We start from the raw sequence: 6,050 nt of genomic DNA, 5'->3' as shown, positions 1-6,050 counted from the left end.
TCTTATATATGTATGTTAGCCTCATAAGTATAATTTGACTGATTCCATAATTATAATTGAATTAAAGGTAATATTTATTTATTTTAAAATATTAAGAGAGGGTTGTCTTAAGGTAATTAGATATCATATTTTAGTATTTTAAAATAAATAAATATCCTACTAGTAAAAATTTAAAAAATCAAGTAAATTTAAAATTAATCAGAACAAAAGAGAAAAGGAAATGTTCCTTTATTTAAACTTATCGAGATAATTCCTTTAATTCATATTAGGGACTTGGTCTCGATTTTTTAAATAATTGAGCATCCCTTATCTCTTCTAATTGGATAGGTAATTTGGACTAATTGGCTTAAATTCTCATTTTTTTGGTCTGATCAAATTACTTAATATTGAGTTATTGGGAGAAATTATTATATTCCTTTTGTTTCAATTGGAAAGAGAAATAATCATCCTAAAGTATTTTAGAGATTATTTCCTCTTCGATTGGAAATAATGGAATATCTTCTCTTTCTCCTTAATATTTTCGCTAATAAAATTGTGTGAATGTGTCTGAAATAAGAGGATAGTAATTTAAATTTATATTTGAATTCTTAGACTTATGTTATTAGAGACAATTTATAATTGACGAGGTACCAATTTTAGGCGATGTGGTGGTGCTTATCCTTCCCCCATGCACAATCGACTCCCGAACCCTTTTTTTAAGAATGAATTTTTGGTTACATGTGGATTGGTCTTATATTTTAAAAACGATGTTTTCTTAAAATCTCATTTAAAAGACAATTTTCAAGTATTCGACCTACCTAACCCAAAAAGTTGATGGTGACTCCAAACTATGTTTTTTTTGCAAATAATGAATTTTAAAAAATAGACTAGACACATTCCAAGCTTAGGGATCGTTAGATAGCTTGGCGACTGGGGATACTAGTGGGTTAAGCCTGAAATTGATTAAGAATTCAATTTTACTTAATTTATGATTCTCTTAATTCCCTTCAAGTAATTATTATATTATGTATTTTTTTGCATGTACTCATGTTTGCATTTGATGAATTTCAGATATTGAGACATTTTGAGAATACTTTAAATGAAGTTTTTTTGTGGTTGTTTATCCAAGGTTTGAGAATTTCTCCTCACGCACGATACATGCATTTGCATAACATAAGCTCTATACCCAAGCTCTTTCCCTTATTAAGTGAGAGTGAAAGCGAAGTCTTCGTGAGAATTTGTTCTCCGTGTCAGATATAGCAAGTAGCTTTTAGGTTTCATTTGCACTATCTTTTTGTGAGGATTTATTCTCCATGTCAGGCATAGAGAAATGTGCCCCCTCGAATTAAACTTGATATGCGTAATCCTATAATGGATGAGGATCAAGGGTCTTCCTAGTCCAAGGGGTAGTAGCAAGGACAATTCAAGTACCTTTACCTCTAAAGCCGAAACTCTGTATATAATAAATCGTAGAAACCCATTCGATCTAAAAACATGCCAAAGTTTCGTCTGTAAGGACCCAATAAGTGTACAAAAAGGGGAAATAAACTCTAAAATTCATCTTTAAATTTATATAATAGACTTATTTTATGAATAAATGCATTTGAATTAGAAAAATATGCAGTTTAGAGTTTATTATGTTATCTAAAGCATGTGGGGTAGAAAGTATGTTTGGGGTTAGAAAGCATGTAGGGTAGAAAGTATGTTTGGGGTTAGAAAGCATGTTTGGCTAAGATTGCTATTTAACAAAAGAATGTTTGGGTAGATATCATGATAGGATATATGTTTTTGAGATTTATTTAATCACCTTACCCGTACTAACTCGTTTCTTTTTTTTATTGCACTGCATTATTCAAGATTGAAGATGTTGATATTTGAGTTAATCATCAAATTGGAAATCTTTCATTAATGGATGAAAAATAGATCAAATATTTACGAGATATTTGGGAAAATGACACCCGAGCATGAAGCAACAATTTTACCAGTGTTATAGTGACATTTCCTACCTATTGTATATTGAGGTAGATGATGAGATGCTACAAGCCTTGGTTCAATTCTGGAACCTAGGGTACAATTGCTTTATTTTTAACCGAGAATATATGGTTCCTACCATCAAAGAGCATACAACTTTGTTACATATAGAGGAAGCTCAAGATAATCAAATTTATTCCAAGTCAATTAAAACCCTACCCTTCATGATCAAATTAGCAAATATTATAGTAGTGCGCAAGGAATGAGTGGTTTCTAAGACCAAGCAAAAAGGCAAAAAAGAAGGAATTTCATGGATCAATATCAAAGAATCCATTTAAAATCATCCTAATGAGAATATATGATTTGACCTTTATGCATTGGGTATATATGGCTTACTCATCTTCCCGAAGGCTTTAGGATATATTGAAGTTGTGGTTATGAATTTGTTCGAACAATTGTCAAAGAAGGTTGATAACTCTCAAAAAGAGTTATCATATAAGTCATTTATACCTAGGTTTAGCTTGAACTTTAGAACTTTTAGAAACATTTATACCTAGTTTTATTTTCATATATTTTGCATCATGAGGAATTTGGTTTTTCTTGGGCTGATTTTAATTTTTATTACTGAAAAAGATACAAAAATGTTGCAGCACTGATCGAAGCTATAGAGGATGCTGAGTGGATGTTGTAGCAATCGATGAGTCATCATATGGTTAGGAGAACCTTTTGGATTAGACAACTAGTTGGGGCAGCTTTCATCACACCAATTAGCACATATGCGTGGAGCATTTTTATTGGTTGAAGGATGATTCCTCTAACCTATAAATTGAAGAGTCATTTCTTCATTCAAGGAGATTTACACACTCTTTTTTCACATATTCTCTCCACGATTCTTCTTTTCCTTTCCATGGAAGCCTAAGCCACCAGTCAGGAAGTGCTATAGCATATGGGGAAAAGTGTCGCCGAGTAGCATCGACAACCAACCAAGATCTCTTTCATTAACACTTGTTCTCTGCATGAGATAGGGGAGTTGTTAATGATAGATTGAACTCTTTTTTTATTCGTGGAATGTTATTGGATATAAACTTATCCATTTATTTGATACTTTATTATTATAAATGTTTAGAGTTTGTAACTATGTGCCTTTGAGCTTATGGATGGTTTCAAGATATTATCATCTTCAAACATGTTTATTCATATGGTTTAGAGATAAATATATTGATATTTCATACTATCTTTTTTGGCCTTGGTTTTGTGAGAAGCAATATTGTATAACGAGAAGTATGCTTCTAAGCATTTAACATAATTAATGGATTAATTATTTGGATTAGTGAGAACTAATTTTGGATAATTAGTTAATGTTAATTTATGCTATATACATAGTGATGAATTTCTTTACTTGATTCTAATAGAAGTTCTCATTTATCATTTTATTCTATTCGAAGGTTTACTTTATGCTTTCTTCATTGTTGTAGCATAACCTGGTGTTCTCATATTGAATTAAATCCCTTTTTACAATATGTTCTTTTATTATATGTTCCTTAAAACCAACAATATTTGATAACTCTTTTGTAAACATTTTTTCTCATTGTGGATACGATATCTGATGCTGTAAAGCATCTACTTACTACTTGTTAAGATAATGTATGCTTGTATTTTTCTATAATGTTTTCAGAGAATCAAGTTTTTCACGTTGTTGTCAAGGAGTAATAGCTTTCATTAGAGTTTTATTTGCACTTACTTACCTTGTTTCTTTTCTTTTATAGGTGCTTATTTTTATTTTTTAGCTTAGTATGTTGTTTTATGTCTGATAGTGATGACGATCTAGTGCCATTGGATGCTAAAATTGCACGTACGTTCTGTTATCGTAGAAAAGAAGCTATCTATAATCAAGTAAACATGGTTGGAAAAGGCTGCGACCATATTGTTCTACCACCATTATCACCTGTTGAGGAAGGAGAATTGTCGTCTGACATTGGAGCTGAACAACAACAATATTACAACATAGATGATCGCAACTGATCTATCGAGGAACATGTTGTGCCAACTTTGGATGATCTACACCCTGTCATTATGCAACCAACAATCGAGGCTGCAAACTTTGAATTAAAGCCAGTGATGTTCCAGATACTATAATCCATGGGACAATATATTGGTTCATATACTAAAGATTTGAGAGCACACCTTATAACATTCATGGAGGTATGTGGTTCCTTTGTATAGAAAGGATTTCATAAGGAAGCACTGAAGCTAAAATTGTTTCCTTATTTGTTGCGCGACAAAGCTAGAGCATGGCTCAATTCACTGCCACCCGGTGCTATAACATCATGGAATGAATTAGCACTAAAATTTCTATTGCACTTCAATCTGCCGAATATGAATGCGAAGATGAGGAATTACTTTACCTCGCTCAAGCAATTAGAAGACAAGAATTTATATGAAGCCAAGAATTTATATGAAGCTTGAGAACGATTTAAAGAGTTGCTGAGGAAGTGTCCAATGCATGGGTTCCTCCATTGGATAAATAATAGAGATGTTTTAGAACAGAGTGAACATGCATACTCATATAGTGGTTGACGCTTCTGCTAATGGAGCATTGTTGGATGAGACATACAATGAAGCATACGATATATTGGAGACAATCTCTAATAACGAATATTAATAACCCCATATGAGAAACATGTTCGACAGACGCAATACTGTAGCAACGAATATTGATGTTTTAAACTCAATGACTTCCCAAATCACAACATTGACTGTTATGGTAAAGAAATTGCAAAATCCAGGAGGTATGTATGAGGTGAAAGCTACATCTCACATGTCTTGTGCTTATTTTTGTGATGCACATAATTATGAAGAATATACATAAAACCCCGAATCTATTTATTTTATGAGAAATTTTAATAGGGGTGATAATGCCAACACTTATGGCTCCCGATAAATAGACTCTCTAAAACATGGAGAAGAAGCATAATGAGACATTTACAATATGCCCATAGATGATGTGATATAGAGAACGAGGCTACTATGATCTTTGTAATCACATTGAGGGTCCTATACCTAGGACATATACTTGGAAATACCACCAAAATTTTGCTGATTTGGTTATTTCTTAAGAGCTCATTGGAAACGCAATAAAAAGTGGCAAGATTGATGGAGGAGACAAGTATAGCTCTAAAACATTTGTATACCGAAAAAGGAAAATGAAGTAAACAATGCAAGTGTCTATAAAAAGAATGCTACAAAGAGTGTCACAATAACCCATCCCATAGTAGAAAGAGCCAAAGCAAACGCCAATAGAAATGAGTCCAGGGGATCCCAAAGAAAAATTAAGAGATTGTTCTCCACGTCTTTGTCGATACCCTATTCTAAAATATATATGCCTCGTTACTAAAGGCAGATGTAGTATGACCCTATCGTATGACTCCTATACAACCTCTGTACCCTCATTGGTATGATACAAATGCACATTATGAATACCACGCTGGAATCGCATGCCACTCCATTGAGAACTGCTTAGCCTTCAAGAAAGTAGTACAAAATTTGATTAATACTGGGTTTGGAGTTTAACTCGCCAGATGTGGTAACTCACCCATTGCTAAACCATGGAGGTCAAGGGGTGAATGTGATCCAAGAGGATAATAGAAGGAATGTAAAGGTAGACATTTCTAAAATCAAATCTCCCTTTAGTTAGGTATTCAAACAGTTGTCTGAGGCTGGTCTGATCAAACAATACTTCTAACCAAAACCCAGCGATTGTGGAATTTATTGTGAATATTACCAGGAAAAGAGACATGAGATTCAACTTTACCCCGAGGGGTCTGATTCAAAGATTGATGAACAATAAGGAGATAAAATTCCTTGAAAAATATGAAGGAAGAAGAAAAGTAAATGTCTGTACTTCAGAAAGCTCCAAGCCTATGCATGGAGCCAAAAAGCATGTAATCATCACTGTGAGACCACATGCAGTGAGTCCCATGTCAGCAATGCCAAATATTATGATTACATTCCCTTTACTATTTCCGTTTAAGGATACCCACAAGGTGCCTTGGAATTACACTGCCAATATTTCAATGATAAGAGTATATAGTTAACTAGAA

This window comes from Hibiscus syriacus, unplaced genomic scaffold (genome assembly GCF_006381635.1).
Source record: "Hibiscus syriacus cultivar Baekdansim isolate YM2019G1 unplaced genomic scaffold, ASM638163v2 tig00000477_pilon, whole genome shotgun sequence".
NCBI classification, from domain to species: Eukaryota; Viridiplantae; Streptophyta; class Magnoliopsida; order Malvales; family Malvaceae; genus Hibiscus; species Hibiscus syriacus.
The sequence above is the reverse complement of the archived record's forward strand: the minus strand, read 5'-3'. Positions refer to the sequence as shown.